A 22,949-nucleotide genomic window follows, 5' to 3' on the forward strand; every position below is an offset into this window, starting at 1 on the left:
CGGCATAAGAACAAACAATAAAATCAGTTGCAATTGGCTTAACAAAACAATATTGCCTTTTTCAATTTGTCTTTATATAGTTATGTTTCAAAACGATAGTCGAGATTGTCAAACATTTATCTAAATCTATATTTTATGACAATATCTGCAAGAGAATCAACTGACAGTTTTTGTAAAATTGACGGCCAGTAGTTTTTGACATTCTGTTCATTTCGGCTACGTTATATTCTGTTGACCTATGATACACTACAAGGTAATTGACAATATAAGCAATGTTCTTTAGTTTTGCCATTGTGGTGATATTGCTTTGTAGTCATAAGCATCGCATATATCTATTTTTAATATGATACCCTTCTGATGACAGTGTTTACGTTTGGTTACATTTTGTGTTTTAGTTTGTAAGGAACAGATTTTTTTAAATATACTTCTAGCAATATACCATGGTTCGTGTAGACATTATAAAACACGAAGGAGATAAGTTGGTGCTGGACAGGCTAAGCTCAAAAGAAAAATGGCCCTGGTAGAATCCACTGGACAGGAGCTTCTTACGTACATATACATCTGTATTTTAGGGGCAAACACGTTGCCTGTAGATTATCTAAACTATGAAAGAGTAGTTGCGATGACGAGGTTAGTGCTGAACAATGCTAACATTTTCTAAGCTATTTAAAAAGAGGCATGTTTCTGGGAAAAATCAGTACACTGGACATCCTATCCCCCTGTACATCTGTATATGATAATCGATCAGTGTGTAGCGTACAGAGCCTTAGTACTGTTATTTTATGATATGAGACATCTATGTGTCAAGACATGGACAATATAAATTTGTTGTGTATGTTTTAATATGTATACGTGAAGCATTTTGTTTAATTTTATGTATTTTTTTAAATAATGGGTAATAAATATTTTGAACATATATTATTATAGTCATAAGTGAGGTAAATAATTTTTATCATTTTATTTAGTAAAATTAGAATATTACATTCAAATCATTTTTCTAGAAATATTGTATTACTGTCATTTGAATATTTGACAACTGATCTGAAAATCATGTTTATAATTTACCAGCTCATAGTAAACATCCACTGAATAATCTACATGCATGACGTCCGCCATTTAAGCATGTGGTCAGCACAGTTGGTTGTGAATCGATAACGATACCTTCCGTGTAGTGTAAAGTGTACACGTCCCATAATTTACTTCACTCTGTTATTATATGCTGATTTTTTAACTGAGATGTCTTATATTTTCCTGTAAATCTAATTTTTGTTACTGGTAGTAACTGCGCGACTAGTTGCGATGGCAAGTTCGGTGCTGGACAGGGTCAACATTACCGCAAGTTTGTATATATGATTGCTGATAACTATAACAAATTAAACAAACATGTTAAATCAACATCAACCAGGAGCTCACCAGGTAGCAATAACTTAACATTATCGTTATACGTGTTCGTACTCTATGACGAACATTTTAATGTTTTCACATTCAAAAATCAATGATAACATGTGTATCAAATTACACAGAATATACAATTGGTTGCTGATCAGCAACCACTTGTATATTCTGTGTAATTTTTAATTCAGATTTTCTTACTTTACGGCGAAATTCCAATAATTAAACAATAGAAATAGTACTAACAACTGAGGCATCAAACTAATCTCTTTATATGATAATCGTTTATCATAAATTATGTAATTTTTTGAATAAAAATTATTAATCAATGAAGAATCAGAAAAAAATAATTTAGTGTATTGGAAAGTGGACAATTTTTGGTTTCACTTCATTAAACAGTGAACACATCTCTGGTCAAGGTAAGTTCGGACTGCATTTCATTTTAATTTACAGTCGTTCTATAGTTAGTGTGACAAGTCTTGCTAGTAGTCGTATAGAAAGACTACAAACATTACCACTGGACTGATGATTGACTATAATTTACTTTTGTTAGTGAATCTTTTCTTTACAAGTTCGTTTAGTAACGCTTCGTGTACCACAAAATTACCTTGTTTGATAAAATTATTCAATCAACACCTGATTGCAGTATAAAAACTGAATAACATACAATTCACCTGAACATCTTGCAGTACATAATATAAAAATAAGGAGGTGTGGTATGATTGTCAATGAGAAAACTATCAAACAGAGTCCCAAATGAAGTTGATGCAAGTAATTATATGCAACCGTACAGCCTTTAACAATGAGAAAACCCATACCGTTTAGTCTGCTTTAAAAGGCATCTACACGAGAAATATGCAACTATTTAATTGAGAAAACTTAACTCAAAACCAATTTGATATAGAAATTCCTTGACTGTCATTTCATCCAATGTCATCAAGTAACACAGAACAAAGTTGTAAGAAAGTAAGTAGAACAGGTGATTAGATATTTTAGTGAGTTTATTTCATGTTGACATTTGATTAGAACTAGTAGTGGACCATGAAAATGAGGTCAAGGTCAGATGACACCTGCCAGTTGGACATGTACACCTTACAATCTTTCCATACACCAAATATACTAGACCTATTGCTAATAGTATCTGAGAAATGGACTTGACCACCAAAACTTAACCTTGTTCACTGATCCATGAAATGAGGTCGAAGTCAAGTGAAAACTGTCTGACGGGCATGAGGACCTTGCAAGGTACACACATACCGAATATAGTTTTCCTATTACTCATAATAAGAGAAAAATTAACATTACTAAAAATCTTAACTTTTTTCAAGTAGTCACTGAACCATGAAAATGAGGTCAAGGACAATGGACATGTGACAGGCGGAAACTTCGTAACATAAGGCATCTATATACAAAGTATGAAACATCCAGGTATTCCACCTTCTAAAATATAAAGCTTTTAAGAAGTTAGTTAACGCCGCCGCCGCCGGATCACTATCACTATGTCGAGCTTTCTGCAACAAAAGTCGCAGACTCGACAAAACATGAAAACCAGACATTACAGGAAAAGGTGATAAAAGACTTTACAAAGCAGGGAGGTTCCCTTATTCACAATTTGTCAAATATGACGACATAGTGAAATTTCACACACTACTGTAGAAAAAATTGTTCAGAAATACCGAATCGCGCCGTGTGTGTGGCTGAATGCGAGACATATGCATTACTTTCATATTGATTCATCCAGAATCGCTTCTTCATTCTGATTTTGTCAATTTTCAAATTTCTTTTCTGTCTGAAACTGCAAGGTTAAATATTTTTAATCCAGTGAACGTAATTACTGTAATGTTTTTTTGGTGGTTATGGTTACAAATCAGGAGAATCTTGTTGTATCAATGCATGTTTCACTCTGAAGGAAGCGTTGTGTGGATTTAGACGTTTGGCGGGAAAATTAGTGGCCGGGTCGAGAGTTATAGGGGTGACCGTAAGGGACTCTCTATGCTCCGTAAGGGTAATATATAGAGAACATCCCTATCAAGGAAATAGTAGTATCGACCACGAGTATATAAGAGAATGAGAAACGGCACTTGAGGCTGTCGGTTGGCTGTCGATGAGCTGTCATCCTTCAACAGAGCGTACGTCGGATATATTAAGTGCTAGAAGAGCCTTGATATTCAGAGGACACTTTGTACTAGGTACAAAGTGGACGTACACGTTGATAGGATTGACATAGCAGACTGTCCCACTCGGAGGGCAGGCTGTAGCAGCCCGCACTGTCTGGTAGTGACAAACTGTCCCACTCGGAGGACAAGTTGTACCAGCCCGCACTATCCGGAAGTGACAGACTGTCCCACTCGGAGGACAGGCTGTACCAACACACACTGTCTGATACAGACAGACTGTACCAGCCATACTGTCTTTTAGTGACAGACCGTCCCATCTTGAGGACAGGCTGTTTTATTGTATTATATTTGTATATATATAATTGTCCGTTGTTACTTTATATCGGCAAAGAGTCAGTGTGTATATTTTAGTTCATTGTGCATAATATAGATAGTTATAGTATTGCCGTATTGTTTGTGGACAACTTGGATCCAAGTATTTACTGGAACGTTCGTTTAAGATATAAACGCCTGGTTACACGTTACATTACTATAAAACCCTGTATTTTTTTTTTAGGATATTATGAACTGCATGATGTGAAGGTGAAATGTATTAACCATAATGCAAATTATGTAATAGTTATACACCGAGGGATAGGTGTGTCTGGATAAGAAACCCCGTCGGCCGGAGGCCGGAGGGGTTTCTTATCCAGACACGCCGTATCCCGAGGTGTATAACTAACTTACACCCCAGTCTAAACCCGTTATTTGTTAACATTGATTATTAAATGAAAAAAAAAAAACCGATAGCATATTTATTGACAATATCAAACCATGATTTATAAGAATATTTTTTTATTACATGAAACCCCACTAGTAACCTTTCTTAGGGTATCTTTGTTCAAACTTTGACAAGTGAGTATATTTTACAAATGTCAAAGTTGTTTTGCATATTCCCGTTAAATCCATGTGCTAAAATGGATCAGCGGGTCAAGGTTGACCGTTTCGTGTATTCTTATTACAAACAAAAAAAACATCATGCTCCTTGTATGCAGTTGTCAATATGGACGGGTATAAGACGGACGACATTTTGTGGCAAGCGTTGGATTTGGTAGAAGAGACTTAAGATAAAGGCTATATTATAACCCAAAGTACTTACCTGTATCAGTGTAATAAAGGTAATCATAACTGTATTTTATATCTTACGGTTTTATAACCACCCCCCTCTTCTCAAAATAAACAAACATTCATATTCGGACACACTAAGGGATAGGTGTGACCCGACTATCAGACACGCTCAACATATAAAGATACAGATTTAATATTTAGGAACTCCCTTTTTGAGGGCAAACAGGGGCTGATCCAGCTTGGGGTTCCCAAACCAAGAGAGAAAAAAAAGGGGGGTCCAACCATTCAAATGCATTGATCTTTTAAATAAAAGTCGGGTCCAAACCGCGGAACCCCCACCCCCAGATCGGCCAATGGTAACCGGGGGAGGGGGGGGGGGGGTCCCGGGAGTTAGAATCCCCATTTTTTTTTTAAAGACCAATGCTCTAGAATAGAGACATATGACTGGGATAAAACAGATTACCTTCAAGCAAAGGGGTATTTAAAGGATTATTTTTGTATTCAAAATAGATGCTTAATTTTTTTTCGCAATTGGAATTTCCTAAAATGTGTTTTTTTTAATATCTTAAAACAATTTGTAGTGAACACTATTAGTAGTTTCTTATGTTCATGCTATTTAAAAAAAAAATCAATTTCTATTGCTACGAATAACAATGGACTTTGTTTGCGGGATGTAGAAGCAGGGGTTTCCAGAAACCCCGCTCGTCACACCCTGTGGTCAAAATCCTTTGTTATTCGTAACAATAGATCTATTCAATTTACACTTGTTTCAGAAATAGAAACTATGAAGTATTACAATAGAACTGGGGTGTAAAACTTTAACTTCACCGGTCCTTAGCCCGGATAAGATAGGAGGGAAGTCATAAGAAGCAAATATTGTAAAAGCGCAAATGTCCTATATAAAAAGCGCAAATGTCCTATAAATTGAAGCGCACATGTCCATTAAAAAAAGCGCAAATGTCCTATGAAAAAACGCAAACGTCCCGCGCCGAAATGTTTGTCATTCAGTTTCTATACCGCAATCAGGTGTTGATTGAATAATTTTATCAAACAAAGGTAATTATCATGGTATATGAAGCGTTACTAAACGAACTTGTAAAGAATAGATTCACTAACAAAAGTAAATCATAGTCAATCATCAGTACAGAGGTAATGTTTGTAGTCTTTCTATCCGACTATTAGCACATACTTACAACTTCTCGTCCAATCAAATTGCTTATATTTGCCTTCTAATTTTCATAGTACATACTTTTCCTGTGTACTAAGTAACTACGCGTGAATGACCACAAGGGTAAGATTTCATTGTATCGTAATCAAGATATTTAAAACAAAAATTGCCACTGGCTATTTTGAAATAAAATGCTGTGTTCCAAATTAAATTAAATGGTTTGTAATTAGTTTTCACGTTGATTTTTAAATATCCTGCTATTAAAATCTTTGGATCTAAAAAAATGTTTTTGACAATTGCAAATCTTATCATTTAAATAAAGGGTAAAACATATGGTTCTTTATACCTTGATTAGAGTACAACGATATCTTAAAATTATGATAATGTATCATCCATGCAATTACTTTGTACACAGAAAAGTGTGTACTATGAAACCTTGTGAAGGAAAATTAAAGCAACTTGCTGATAATTTTTTAAACTTTCTTAAGAAAGGTGATTTATATCGTCATGAATTGATTTATTGATTATTGGTTGCTTAATGTCCAGTGGCAAATATTTCATGCATGTTCAGGACGATGTCATGAATTGAAAAACTGTAATTATGTCTGAAGATAATGTGCCACCTATATATATATATATATATATATAAACATATTCTGATAAATCTTAAAGTGTTTACTTTGAAATAATAATAAAAAACACAAAACACAAAACCTATAATCTCTGATCTATTGGTAGTTGGTTTTTAATGCCTATCTGCTAGACTATATCTATGGGGACAAACTATCTATATGTTTCAAATTTTTTATAGCTTTAGTTTTACTGTGAAATTAAAAAATGTTTTCAAAACATGTAAAGCTTCCACTGCTATTTAATTATTGCCTGCTTTTGGTCAATTTATTTTGTCATCTTACCATGTAAGAAGAACATGTATAGTAAAACACCGTTTTATATCAGTATACATACATACACCAGCAGCTACCATCTTTTCATTCTGGAGTGAAGGGCCTTTTGAAATCACATATTTTACAATGATACTAGTGAATAGATTTACAAAACTTCGTTAATGAGCTCCGTTTTACAAACACCTGTGATACAAGTAGTCAGCCAAAATAAACTATCAATAGACCAATTACAAGATTACTCGAGTTGTAAATATGTGCTAAATTGGATAGTCTATGAAAAGGTATATACTATGAAATTAAGAGCTCGGGGCAAGCCCCTCGCTCTAAATTTCATAGTATATACCTTTCCATAGACTAACCTAGACCTAGCAAGACTTGTCACACTAACTATAGAACGACTGTAAAAACGTTGTTTATTTGTCACTCAGTGCACACGGCCGTCACTCGGCTAACCGAGAGATTGGTCGGTTAATTTATATTGAGTATGCGGCTATATCGGCGGTTGGTCTGTTAATTGGGTTGGCTAAAGTCTGTTAATCAGGTGTTATGGAGAAAATACTTGCAAGTTCAGTATGTTTCATTGTATAACTTTTTGAATATATTTTTTATCATAAAAATTATTCATGTCTAACAAAACAATTCAATGTTCTGAATCCAGTGGTGTAATTATTTTTTTTCTAGCTTCGATAAACAATCAATAAAATGAAAAGGCGGGTTACTCATCAATAAATTTATACACATTTTACACACACAAAATGTACACAAAATGACAACTTGGCTGATTTTACTTGCATGCAATATTTTGAACATCGAAAAAAGACAGGCATTATGTTTGTTAACCATATTAATATCATTATGTGAAAAATCTACACGAAAATCTGTATTTTGGTGATATTAATCAATTTAAACCTGGTCTGTTAATGGGTCGGATGTATAAAACCCGGTCTGTTATTTGGTCTGTTAAGAGTTATGAATGGCAATGAAAATATAATTTGATTGCTTTATGGGGAGTTATCGGATCAAATGGGTAGGCTCAAGACGAGTGGCTAAAATATACGGAAACAACACATGAACAATGAAACATAAATTTAGACAATGGAAATTGGAAATTGATAAAAATGGTTTCAAAAAGTGTAATATTAAAGTAATATTAATTTCATTCAAGAGTAGTTGCATATATCATGTGAATTCTGTTTCGTTGTTATGAATGACACCAATTTGTCATCTACATTGGTAACCAGTATATACATCATTTTTATAGTTCGATCTTATGTTGTACTGTTATACCACTGTTCCAGGTTAGGGGAGGGTTGGGATCCCGCTAACATGTTTAACCCCGCCACATTATGTATGTATGTGCCTGTCCCAAGTCAGGAGCCTGTAAATCAGTGGTTGTCGTTTGTTTATGTGTTACATATTTGTTTTTCGTTCATTTTTTTTTATATATAAATAAGTCCGTTAGTTTTCTCGTTTGAATTGTTTTACATTGTCATTTCGGGGCCTTTTATAGCTGACTATGCGATATGGGCTTTGCTCATTGTTGAAGGCCGTACGGTGACCTATAGTTGTTAATTTCTGTGTCATTTTGGTCTCTTGTGGAGAGTTGTCTCATTGGCAATCATACCACATCTGCTTTTTTATATCAGAGATAAACGTCGTAATGTAACTAAACATCAGTAAGTAAAATATATTGGGATGCTAAAATACAAAGAATAGAGAAAGAATAATGAGAAAAATAAATAGAATATAGAGAAAAGTGACATAACAATTTAAAGAATAAAGAAATAAACAACATCCCCAATCCGGACCCTCATGGTATACACGAGAATCTTGATGGAGACGCAGAATATAGAATAATAGATAAGGACAGTAGAGAGTGATGCATTGCTAAAAAAGAGAGAAAAATAACAATTGTTTAAGAATATAGACATGAAACACCCCTTTTTACTATTTAGACCCTCCAAGATGATTGTTAAAACAATTTTGGCATTTATTCCACATCTCCTTATTTTTAAATTAATAGTATAGACAACGATATCTATATAGATGCTTTGCAATTTTTTTTACTGTATATCACTTTATGTTATTTGAGACTGGAGTCCGATAAACATTGGCCTCCTGTCAACCGCTGAATCTGATAGCTCAGTAAATATTGTAAAGTGAAAACAAAACAAAATTTCAGGGGGAGGGGGTGGTTGAAACAGTAACGGATTGCGATGTACTCAAATTGGTGACAAATGCTAGAATTTTACAAGCGCACAACTGCAGTTCTCCTCTGCACTTATGTAGAAAGTAATTAAACGGAATAAAATTAATTAAAACTTAAGATAATCAAATGTAGCTGCATTCGCTTCTTTCCATTTACTTCTTTAGAATGTTTTGTAAACAACATATGATTAAGTAATAGAACAAAAGAACCAATTGGATGATGCTGACGAATTAGGGTTTAACGTCCAGTGGCAAATATCATGTCCATATGAGAACGACAACACGTTATATGTACCCGGTGTTGTATAAGACAGACACTTTCAGTCGGATTTTTGAACGTGCTTCTTTGAACAGAAACAAAAATCAAGGCTGATTGAAAACGTTAATAATAAATGCATGCATATTCCAGCGGCCAATCCATATCAAGCTATATTGCAGTGACACACCTTTCAATAAAATGCAAAGAAAGTCAAAATAAAAATCCTCTTACTACAAGGATACTGTTGCACCGTATTGTCATTTTTTTTTTACTCAAGTACATCTCATTCTTAACTTTTTTAATGGGAAATTATAAAGGTAGCAAAACTATTGTCGTGGCTAAATAACTCTTAACTGACACAATTCTAATTGTCCAACCCATTAACAGACTTTATTCCCCTAATAATCACTAAAACGTGGTATTACTCACGTTATATTACAATTATGAAATATTTACTAATGTCAATTTATTTTTTAGAACCAAAGTACTATTTTGTGTCCTTTAAATGATATCTAAAATTGTTTGTTTCGCCTTTTATTGAAACAATAGCTATGCGTAAAAGCATAAATACCACATACTTGCGCGATGCCTTTTAGTTTTACTGAAGTTTGCGCCGACTATGAAATGTTTTTACAGGTGGAAAATGTTCTATGATAGATATCATTTTGTCAGACACTTTTCTTTTTTTTATTTGGTTCTTATAATATGCCAAAAATCTGTATATTTAACAGAGTTGAACATTTAAATTGTGCGTTTTACTCTTAACAGATGTATAACCGACCCGATTAACAGACCAACCGCCCATATAGCCGCATACTCAATATAGATTAACCGACCAATCTCTCGGTTAGCCGAGTGTCGGCCGTGGTGCAGTGAATTGGTATATGTAAGAGAATGATAATCCCTTTCTTCATGATTAAGTACTAGCGTTAGCGAGTACTTATCATGAAGTAAGGGATTATGTAATAGTTATACACCGAGGGATAGGTGTGTCTTGATAAGAAACCCCGACGGCCGGAGGCCGGAGGGGTTTCTTATCCAGACACGCCGTATCCCGAGGTGTATAACTAACTTACACCCAGTGCTAAACTCTATATTTGTTAACATTGATTATTAAATGAAAAAGAATGGTTAGCATATTTATTGACAAAATCGAACCATGAATTATAAGAGAAATATTTTTTTTACATGAAACTAGTAACCTTACTTTGGCTATGTTCTTTCAAACTTTGACAAGTGAGTAGATTTTACAAATGTCAAAGTTGTTGTTTTACATATTCCCGTTAAATCCTGGTGCTAATATGGATCAGAAGTTCAAGGTTGACCGTTTCGTGCATTCTAATCACAAAAAAAATACATCATGCTCCTTGTATGCAGTTGTCAATAAAGAGGGGTATAAGACGGACGACCTTTTGAGTCAAGCGTTGGATTTGATAGAAGAGACTAGAGATAAAGCAATATTATAACCCAAAATACTTACCTGTATCAGTTTAATGAAGGTAATCATAAAAGTATTTTTTATGTTACGGTTTTTTTTTTTAAAGCCCCCTTCCCCCCTTCTCGAGAATAAACAAACATTCATATTCGGACACACTGAGGGATAGGTGTGTCTGGATTAGAAACCCGACGACCGGGATTCAGTTGGGGGGGGGGGGGGGGGGGGAGTCCAGGAGTTTGAATCCCTGTTTTTTTTTAAGATCAATACTTTAGAATAGAGACAATTGACTAAGATAAAAAAGTTTACCTTCAAGCAAAGGAGTATTTAGGGAGCAACCATTTAACTTCAAAGGGGTTTGGTGGGGGGGGGGGGTATGTTTTTTTTTGTCGGAGTTTTTTATATCTTGAAACAACTTGTAGTGAACACTATTAGTAATTTCTTATGTTCATGCTATTTAGAAAATAATCAATTTCTATTGTAATGAATAACAATGGACTTTGTTTTCGGGATGTAGAAGCAGGGGTTTCCAGAAACCCGCTCGTCACACCCTGTGGTCAAAATCCATTGTTATTCGTAACAATAGATCTATTCAATTTACACTTGTTTCAGAAATAGAAACTATGAAGTATAACAATAGAACTGAGGTGTAAGATTCTCTTACAAACTTAGAATATTGTAAAGTGCTCAAGGCTCAAATGATCTCTTGAATGGTTATATTCAATAATTAGCCTCATTGTCAGTGCAATGTTTCTTATTGATGCATGACGTCCTTTTTCGGCATTTCATTTATGGATTAGTGTTAGTGATTATAATTTGGAAAATATTTAAAAAAAAAAATGCGTTATAGACATGAGGTGACACAACAGTACAAAGAAAAGGGAGGAATTGTTTATGTTTCCTGATTGTGAGTATGAATGTAAATCATGTAATATTTTTGTGAGGAATTATCCTTTTTGTATTTACAGTTTAAATCAATAGATATAGGAAGATGTGGTATGAGTGCCAATGAGACAACTCTCCATCCAAGTTACAATTTATAAAAGTAAACCATTCTAGGTCAATACATACATTTGAGTTACAACTACTTTCATTTCACAGCCAATATTTTGGTCCTGCTTTTTAAATCAAATACTATTTCATTATGTCAGGAGAACGTCAAAGTAAAATGCCTTTAAAAGTTTTTAATATATTCAAAACTTAAATCAAATTCCTGTTTTTTTAGGGGTTTTATTTTATCGGAATATTGGAAATAATTATTCTTCCCAACCGCTGGTCCAGTAATCAAGAGTTTTTGGAAAACTAACGATTTACGTTATTTTTATTTTAAAACTGTTTTTTATTCTTCTTTTAATGCATTGCTTTGACTAGTGTCAAGCTATCCAGCAATTCCCATTCTGCAATTCTCTTTATGAAAAGCTATCCTGCAATTCGTCATCCTGCAATTGCGTTTGGAAAACTACTTGAGCGACATTTTTATTTTTCTTTAAAATCATAGTTTTTGAGATTTTTGTTCGAAAACAAGATTTATATAGAAAATCAAAGATTTTTATATCCCATTAACAAAATTCTAACTTCAGTTTGTAGATTTTTAACTCATATTTACGATTTTGTAATTAGCATTCACAATAAAAACATCATGACAACGATTCAAACAAAGTATTATCTGTAAAGTCCAGGACGTGATTCGTATTAACGCATGTTGAACCCACATTTGCGATTTTCAAAACTCATATTAACGACTAAAAATATAGAATTTTGATGTAAAATAAAATTTTTCATGGTACTTGTATACCGACAATACAACTTCATAACTCACATTTCCGACCCATTGCCTCGGCAGTTCTGTATGGCTAGGGATTATAGACTCTGCCTAAATAAATAGCTTTTGGATAGTACTACAGCGGGAGGGTAAAGAATTTCTGGGGTAAGCATTCTTAAAGGCCGGAAATTTCGTCCGTAACACGGAAAAAAGTCAAATTTGATAAAATACGCATTTAGGTCACCAACTTTCCAACCCATTGCCTCGGCAGTTCTGTATGGCTAGGGATTATAGACTCTACTTTAATAAATAGCTATTGGGTAGTACTACAGTGGGAGGGTAAAGAATTTTTGGGGTAAGCATTCCTAAAGGCCGAAAATGTCGTCCGAAACATGGAAATAAGGCCTAATTCGATCAAATACGCATTGGGGACACCCGATTTTACGACCCATTGTTTCGGTAGTTCTTTATGGCTAGGGATTATAAACGGAACCCTAACGTATAGCTATTTGATAGTACTACAACGTGAGGGTAAAGAATTTCTGGGGTTAGCATTCTTAAAGGCCGGAAATTTCGTCCGTAACACGGAAAAAAGTCAAATTTGATAAAATACGCATTTGGGTCACCAACTTTCCAACCCATTGCCTCGGCAGTTCTGTATGGCTAGGGATTATAGACTCTACCTTAATAAATAGCTATTGGATAGTACTACAGCGGGAGGGTAAAGAATTTCTGGGGTAAGCATTCCTAAAGGCCGAAAATGTCGTCCGAAACATGGAAATAAAGACAAATTCGATCAAATACGCATTGGGGACACCCACTTTTACGACCCATTGTCTCGGTAGTCCATTATGGCTAGGGATTATAAACGGAACCCTAACGTATAGCTATTAGATAGTACTACAACTTGAGGGTAAAGAATTTCTGGGGTAAGCATTCTTAAAGGCCGGAAATTTTGTCCGTAACACGGAAAAAAGTCAAATTTGATAAAATACGCATTTGGGTCACCAACTTTCCAACCCATTGCCTCGGCAGTTCTGTATGGCTAGGGATTATAGACACTACTTTAATAAATAGCTATTGGATAGTACTACAGCGGGAGGGTAAAGAATTTCTGGGGTAAGCATTCCTAAAGGCCGAAAATGTCGTCCGAAACATGGAAATAAAGCCAAATTCGATCAAATACGCATTGGGGACACCCACTTTTACGACCCATTGTCTCGGTAGTCCTTTATGGCTAGGGATTATAAACGGAACCCTAACGTATAGCTATTGGATAGTACTACAACGTGAGGATAAAGAATTTCTGGGGTCAGCATTTTTAAAGGCCGGAAATTTCGTCCGTAACACGGGAAAAAAGTCAAATTTGAGTAAATACGCATTGGGGTCACCAACTTTCCAACCCATTGCCTCGGCAGTTCTGTATGGCTAGGGATTATAGACTCTACTTTAATAAATAGCTAGTGGATAGTACTACAGCGGGAGGGTAAAGAATTTCTGGGGTAAGCATTCCTAAAGGCCGAAAATGTCGTCCGAAACATGGAAATAAAGCCAAATTCGATCAAATACGCATTGGGGACACCCACTTTTACGAACCATTGTCTCGGTAGTCCTTTATGGCTAGGGATTATAAACGGAACCCTAACGTATAGCTATTAGATAATACTACAACGTGAGGGTAAAGAATTTCTGGGGTAAGCATTCTTAAAGGCCGGAAATTTCGTCCGTAACACGGAAAAAAAGTCATATTTGATAAAATACGCATTGGGGTCACCAACTTTCCAGCCCATTGCCTCGGCAGTTCTGTATGGCTAGGGATTATAGACTCTACTTTAATAAATACTATTGGATAGTACTACAGCGGGAGGGTAAAGCATTTCTGGGGTAAGCATTCCTAAAGGCCGAAAATGTCGTCCGAAACATGGAAATAAAGCCAAATTCGATCAAATACGCAATGGAGACACCCACTTTTACGACCCATTGTCTCGGTAGTTCTTTATGGCTAGGGATTATAAACGGAACCCTAACGTATAGCTATTGGATAGTACTACAACGTGAGGGTAAAGAATTTCTAGGGTAAGCATTTTTCCGTGTTACGGACGAAATTTTCGGCCGTTAAGAATACTTACCCCAGAAATTATTCACCCTCACGTTGTAGTACTATCCAATAGCCATTCATTAGGGTAACGTCTATAATCCCTAGCCATAAAGAACTACCGTGACAATGGGTTTGAAAGTGGGTGGCCCCAATGCTTATTTGATCGAATTTGGCTTTATTTCCATGTTTCGCACGAAATTTTCGACCTATAGGAATGCTTACCCCAGAAATACTTTGCCGTCTCGTTGTAGTATTATCCAATAGCTATTTATTAGAGCAGAGTCTATAATCCCTAGCAATACAGAACTGCCGAGGCAATGGATTTGAACAAGTGGGTGACCCCAATGTGTATTTTATCAAATTTGACCATTTTTCCGTGTTACAGACGAAATTTTCGGCCGTTAAGAATACTTACCCCAGAAATGTTTTACCCTCAAATTGTAGTACTATCCAATAGCTATGTATTAGAGCAGTGTCTATAATCCCTAGCCATAAAGAACTACCGTGACAATGGGTTTGAAAGTGGTTGGCTCCAATGCGTATTTGATCGAATTTGGCATATTTCCATGTTTCGCACGAAATTTTCGACCTTTAGGAATGCTTACCCCAGAAATTCTTTGCCGTCTCGTTGAAGTACTGTCCAATAGCTATGTATTAGAGCAGAGTCTATAATCCCTAGCCATACAGAACTGCCGAAGCAATGGGTTGGAACAAGTGGGTGACCCCAATGTGTATTTTATCAAATTTGATTATTTTTCCGTGTTACGGACGAAATTTTCGGCCGTTGAGAATACTTACCCCAGAAATTCTTTACCCTCACGTTGTAGAACTATGCAATAGCTATTCATTAGGGCAGCGTCTATAATCCCTAGCCATAAAGAACTACCGTGACAATGGGTTTGAAAGTGAGTGGCCCAATGCGTATTTGATCGAATTTGGCTTTATTTTCATGTTTCGCACGAAATTTTCGACCTTTAGGAATGCTTACCCCAGAAATTCTTTGCCGTCTCGTTGTAGTACTATCCAATAGCTATTTATTAAAGCAGAGTCTATAATCCCTAGCCATACAGAACTGCCGAGGCAATGGATTTGAACAAGTGGGTGACCACAATTTGTATTTTATCAAATTTGACCATTTTTCCGTGTTACGGACGAAATTTTCGGCCGTTAAGAATACTTACCCCAGAAATTCTTTACCCTCACGTTGTAGTACTATCCAATAGCTATTCATTAGGGCAGCGTCTATAATCCCTAGCCATAAAGAACTACCAAGACAATGGGTCGTAAAAGTGGGTGTCCCCAATGGCGTGTGTCGGTGTGGCCAAAAAGGGGGCATTGTTTTTTTTTACTTGGGACAAAAAATTGTTTCTATCTTTATTAAAAAAAAATCAAGACCAATCATAAACTTTTTTTTCAAAACTCAGTCGTATTTTATTGTTTTCCCAAAATTTTTTAATAAAAGCTTAAAATGTTTGTTTCATATTAGTCCAACGCCCCATTAATCCGACACCCCAACACAAATTTGTTGTTTTATTCATATGCAATTACAAATACGCATAGGCAAAATAACTGTGTGGGAATGACGCGTAGGCAAAGTAACTCCTTTAGCAGCAATTTGCACGACGTCTATCAAATAAAAACTTCACGTTCAGTTCAGTATAATAATACAGTTATGGCCTTCATAAAAGTTAATATCCAAATAAAATAACCATCACAAATAACCCCTCTTTCCCGCGGGTGACTGCGTGTAGGCAGAATAACTGTTAGGGAATATGCACGTCGAAAAAATAACCCCATATTTCCCGCGGGAAAATGCGCGTAGGCAAAATAACTGTGTGGGAATGACGCGTAGGCAAAATAACTCCTTTAGCGGCAATTTGCACGACGTCTTTCAAATAAAAACTTCACGTTCAGTTCAGTATAATAATACAGTTATGGCCTTCATCAAAGTTAATATCCAAAATTATTAAATGATTTATCTCGAATAAACTTATTTTCCCTCGTTCCTACAGACCTCGAGGAAAATAACCCTTTTCTCGATTTAATAATATACACCTATTGACTGGTTATGAGGGTAATAGCAAGTTTGTTGTCCCTGAGATACCAACTATTGCTTGAGGCGAAGCCGAGGGCAATAGTTAGTATCAAAGGGACAACAAACTTGCTATTACCCTCATAACCAGTCAATAAGTGTTTTATTATACCGAACAAACCATCTTTCTAAAAAATTCTACATACATCATCTGAAAGAAAAGAAAAATGTCACATAAACAAAATGAACTATAAGGTTTTTTTTATAGTCCGTGTTGTATTTGTAAATATTTCATTTACTGAAATCAAGACTAGGAATATTTGTTTAAACATTCCCGTGCGTATGATAAATTCTACTAGACTAGCTAAAGTACTGTACACCAAAGCAATCACATTTTCTGATGACGACAATAAACCCATATTATACATTTACTATATTTTAGATCTTTTAAAAATTCGTCGCGAAGATTTTCTTTTTCTTTTTTAATTGCTTCTGGTAAGTGATATATTAATTTGAAATTACGACCGACACAAACAGATTATACCGTTTACGATATCAGAGTTTGACGTTGCCAAGCGCACAAATCCAAGCAGAATAGTTAATGACGTCATTGTTGTCCAATGAAAAATAAGTATGAAAAAGTACGGGAAATATGATTATAAAACTATTAACCGGGGTAATAGTCTTTGAAACTATTGACTGGCAAATAGTCTGTGGAATGAAATAGCACAACTATTTCAGTATTTTTTATATAGAAAAAACATACTGAGGTATAATAATATTATCTGTTTCTGTGATATACTCATAAGAAAGAGTAGTTCAAATACCACGTCAACAACGATTATACGGAAGAGTGTCTTGACTTGGGGGGGGGGGGGGGGGGGGGCAAAGGTGTAACAGCACAATATAAGAACTCACTATAAAAATCAGTTGAAAAAAGCCTTGACTCATCGGATTAAAAAGCACAACTTCAATATAACATCTGTGATGTCTTACACAAGTACAGCAACGTAACTAATAATTTTTAATATCAAATTTATTTTTAAAATTACTTCTAAACTAATCATTTAAACAATATACATGTATGTGAAAATATTAATAATTAACTCTTTATTTTAGGTCTTTACTAAAGTAGAAAAGCTGTCTGCATATTATTCAAATGTCAAGTAATGTCATGATGCTGATGTAACTGCAGTATTATAAGATGGTAAGTTATTATTTGTCATAGATATAAGTTTAAAGTAAGGACACGAAATATAATTCTGTATCACGAATACAAATTTGAAAATGCATGCAGTCGACAGATCATCATTTTTAGCTCGCCTGCACCAACGCTGTCACTTGGTGTCCGTCGTCTGTCGTCGGCGTCCGTTCACTTTTACAATGATCATCTTCTCTGAAACTATTGGACCAAATTCATCCAAACGTGGACAAAATCATCATTAGGGTATTTAGTTTTAAAAACGTGTCCGATGACCCAACCCCAACCAACATGTTCGACATGGCTAAAAAAAGAGCAGGAGTAAAATGCAAGTTTAGTCTATAATCTTTAAGACCACTTTAGATAGAGAAAATTATACTGGGGCAAAATGTTCAGAACGATGCTATCTACCATCTTTCTGTAAGCATTAAATAGACGGTTTTATGTAGAAGTTATTGCTCTTAAAAGATAAACATCAACTTTATGTAGCAAAAATGATCAGCAAGACAAGATCTAAATATAGGTCTGGCATGTTTAAAATTGACAGTCGGTTTCTAATTGGAGTAATTGTCTTTTAAAGACGATTTTACCATTCATTTTGCGTTTTTGCTTATTATCTAGAAAACTATAAGATATAGATAGAAACATTTAAAGCAGCAATGATTAGTAAGACAAGATCTACAAATAAGTCGTATTACGGAAATCGTCAGTTGATGACCATATTGGGGTTATCACGATTAAATGATGGTTTTTACTTTTTTTTCCCTTTTAAATACGCCCGTTTACGGGACGTATTATGGTATACCTTTGTCCGTCCGTCGTCAACATGTCGGGCAATTTTTTTACGTGAGTAAGTATAAGTCAAAAACGCTTTAACCAACTTGCATGACACTTTGGTGAATTGTTTATATCTATTGACGTGAGCTACCTTTCGATTTTTATAAATTTTAGATTTTACGTTACCGAGCTATGGGGTTTTATTTATTAAAAAGGGGGGATTTTCCAGTTTTCGGACAATAACTCAAAAATGCTTTCAGAAGTTTTCGTGAAACTTTGGTAAATTGTTTATATTTATTGACGTAAGCTCCGTTTCCATTTTTATTAGATTTTACGTTTCTGAGTTAATAGATTTTGTTCATAAAAAAGGGGGACTATTCAGTTTTCGGACAATAACTCAAAAGTGCTTTGAGCAGTTTTCATGAAACTTTGGTGACTGTCTTATATCTATTAAAATAACCACCCTTTAGTTTTATTTTTAGAAATTTCTGATATGACATTGAGGAGTTACGGAACTTTATTTTTTTTGGAAAAGCGACAGGCGTATCATGCGCCCTTTATTGCCTTTTATTTTGAAAACTATAATAGATAGATGGAAATTTTAAAAAGCAAAAACAAGATCTGCAAATAGATTTGCTAACATTTAGATGAACTTGTCAGTTGTTATTTTGTAGGAGTTATTCCCCTTAAATGACGATTTATGACACGTTTTGAGTTTTGGGCCAAAAACGATATGAGATAGAAACTGTAAAAAGAAAAAAAAAAAAAAAATCAACAATACAATTTCAACCCCCCAAAAAAGAGATTTTAGTCATGAATAATATTCTAGTCTAAATTGTTGAAAATGCACATAGGCCTAGGTGAACAACACATGCTCTTTAGAGCGTCTAGTTTATATGTTTGGGATATTATAAAAATCTGTTGATGGATTTATTGTTGTTAATGTTAATGTCCAGTTGCAAATACTTCATGCATATTGAGGACAAAATCGAAGAAATATAGTAACTAGCAAAACTATTCATGCATGTCCACCTAAAATAAAACTTCATTTAATGCTACCTACCTAAAAATAAACTTATATTCGATTTTCAAATATTTTATTTTTGTGTAATTGTAGAATGAGCCTATGTTGCACATGTTTTACAGTACTACTTTTTAATCAATTATACATGTACATTAAATTTGAAAAATGCCAAAATACTATTGCACATTGTATTTAAATTATCTTTTATTCAAAAAGAATTCCTGTTCAAAAATATTGAGATCATCATTACATGATTTAAGAAAGGCTTATAATATTATGTTAAGTTAACTTGTTGTTTTTCATTAAACTTTAATTATGATTTTTCCTTATTTTACAGGCTATCGCTTCAAACATATATTAGCTGGGTACAGAGGACTAATTAAAGATACAACATGTGTGAAGAAACTGTGAAAAATAAAGAAATGTGACAAATTTTAAAGAATCTAGAGTTACATGTATATAATTTATTGACAAAAGTCAGTTTTGATTAATCATAGTGACAAAAGACTGCTTTTATAGAAGTTATTTATTCAGTTACTAGTATTAAAAAATGTTTAAACTTAACTTTCTTATGTGTATTTGTGTCACCAGACAAATACCTTTTTGGTGGAAAAAATAATTATAGCCCCACTATAAGAGCGGGGGCTATAAACAATCTTCTTGTACATTTGTCTGTCCGTCTGTCTGTCTGTCTGTCTGTCTGTCTGTCTGTCCAACAGATGATTATCTCTCAGAACCTACAGAAAACAATGAACTCCTATTTCGATAGCAGCTCAATGGATGATTGCTTTTAAGATCTGTTGGACACATATTTCCGACTTGCTCTTACTTTCAATTACGAGCTGGTGGTCACGAAAGCCGAGAAGGATCATTCATAATTCAGAATTCAAAATTCAAAATTCAGAACTCGCAAATCAAGAAAGATAATCCTTTTTTATTGCAGTTGATATCCAAACACAACAAATATTATCACAATCTTATCACTTGATCTTAGATATACCGTAGATTAATAATATAATTGTACACAGAGAATCAATCAAACAATCAAACTTTTGAAAGGATATGTGCCGGCATATTTATGTCAAACAAGTGAAACATTTCTTGTTATCACTAATACTCAGGGAGAGGGGGATATCGAGTGTCACTTCAATCCGTATTCGAATGTTTTATGTTTTTCTTCAGTTCATAACTTGAGAATGATTCATAATATAAAAATAAGAAGATGTGGTATGATTACCAATTAGACAACTCTTCACAAGAGACTAGGTGAAAAATGTAAAACAATTCAAACGATTTATGTACAAAATAAAATGAACGAAAAACAAATATGATATACAGCAACAAACGACAACCACTTAATTACATCCTGACTTGGAACAGGCAGATACAGAATGAGGCGGGGTTAAACTAGTTTGACGGTGCACCAACCCTCCCCTTACCTGGGAGAGTGGTGTAACAGTACAACATAAGAACAAACTATAAAAATCAGTTGAAAATATCTTAACTCATCAGATCGATACACAACAGAAAAAAAATATTTAATTTGATTCTTATTTACTGATAACAAAATCAATATTAATACAAATAAAAACAATATTCAAAGAGTGTTGAATTAGTAACCTTTTAGAATAAGTTTATTTAAAGGATCGATAAGTTTACATTGTAGAGGATGCTTACATAATTTTGATATACTTTGATTGTGTTATAAAATTTCAACTATAATCATTTTTTTAATGATTATTTATTAATTTATTTCTGTTATATATTTAACCCGAAAACGCCTTTGTAAAGGGCGAAAATGTTTTGTAATGTTTCTGGATATCAATTTCACCCAGGGCTTCCGGATTTTTTCTTTGCATCTTAACACTGTCAGTAGGAAATCTAGTGTCATAATAATGCCTCCCCTGTAAACACTGAAAACTTTATCTTTCAATGTTGGTTCTGTTTTAGCAAGGACACTATTAGTTATAAATTCACAAGAAAACGTTCTGGTAGTAAAAATAAAAATAGATTTGAAATAAAAAAACAATAATTCCAAATAAAGTTGTCATTTCCCTCCTAAAATAGCAAGCGACGAGTACAAAAGGCTATAGAAGTTTTGTGTATAATAAAGATAAAAAAAAGAAGCTTTGTGAAAAATTAGGTTAAAATACTCCTATGCGAATAAATTCCGGGAGTACCAGCTTCAATTTATGTTTCTACTGGCTGTATACCTCTCTGGAACATGCCAATTATTCGCATATGTATCATACAATGTATGTACATTTTGGCTCAGTGGTACTGATGGCATTTGAAGCAGCCCTCCTTTTCATATATTGATATCGGGGCTTTTTATGTCTTGCTATGAAGTAAGGGGTTTGCTCATTGTTGAAGTGGTAATAAGCATTGTATGTAAGTTTCATCACATTGGTTGAGGCAAATAAAGTGAGAGTGTGGAAACGGCAAATTTAGCAATTTTTCCATTTATAAAGGGGCATAGCTCGAAAACAGTGAAAGTAACGCCAGCCCAATTTAAAATGAATTATAAATAAAGAAACTTTTTTTTTTAAATTTTGATGCAAGAAATCGTTTTTTTTTTAAAATATCAGAATATGATAAAGATTCTTTGCTAGAAAGTCATAGAATTTTCATTTAAATCTAGTGAAGTAACTTTTAAGATGCTTGGGTAGAAATTTGAATGGAGAGAACATAATTTTAATAATAAAACATCTTCATTTTATTGCAAAAAGGTAGCTTGTTTGGATCTAACCAACCTTACACAATCCTCAAACGAGAGCTTACTTTGGAAGTATATTTATATTTGGCTATAGCTGTATTAGCAGAGTTGATTTTTATATTCTTTGATATAACAGTTACTTCAATTTACTCAATTTTCTTTGTAAAATATATATACATATATTATAATATAATGTATATAATTTTTGGGACCCGTTATAGCTTGCTGTTATAAGTCAAAGATATGTTCTAAATATTGAAGCATTTCACTTTGCAATGGGTACAAAGGGGGATACATTTTAATATATGTAGCCTCCTCCTTTTATAACTGCTGCTTCCTTTGAATCTTAAATAAGAAATAAGATAAAACAAATGTTTGTGTTATCTCGCAAAAGTTTGCGTTATAACGCAAAGGTTTGCGTTATTTCGCAAAGGTTTGCGTTATATCGCAAATGTTTGCGTTATAACGCAAAATGTTTGCGTTATAACGCAAAATGTTTGCGTTATTTTGCAAATGTTTACGTTATATCGCAAAGGTTTGCGTTATTTCGCAAAGGTTTGCGTTGAAACGCAAACATAGGAAGAAATATTAAAAAATAAAGTTGTGTGGCGCTTAATCGCTTCCGTATATATGTCTCTGCTTTATCGAATAAAATATTTGAAATTGAATATAAATATATAATTAAATAAAATCGAATGAAGTCTTGGGATCGTCCAGAATCGATGAATATTATATAAAAGTCGAAACA

At 34.1% G+C, this 22,949-nt stretch overlaps 1 long non-coding RNA gene across 1 annotated transcript; it reads left to right on the forward strand.

The window, feature by feature from the left end:
- Positions 1-11,002: 11,002 nt before the first annotated feature.
- Positions 11,003-19,994, forward strand: LOC127715197 (uncharacterized). Its single transcript, XR_007988217.1, has 3 exons — positions 11,003-11,498; positions 17,603-17,690; positions 19,823-19,994. It is a non-coding gene; the product is annotated as an uncharacterized LOC127715197 (long non-coding RNA).
- The last annotated feature ends 2,955 nt before the right edge of the window (positions 19,995-22,949 follow it).

Source organism: Mytilus californianus, unplaced genomic scaffold, assembly GCF_021869535.1.
Source record: "Mytilus californianus isolate M0D057914Y unplaced genomic scaffold, xbMytCali1.0.p SCAF_9, whole genome shotgun sequence".
NCBI classification, from domain to species: domain Eukaryota; kingdom Metazoa; phylum Mollusca; class Bivalvia; order Mytilida; family Mytilidae; genus Mytilus; species Mytilus californianus.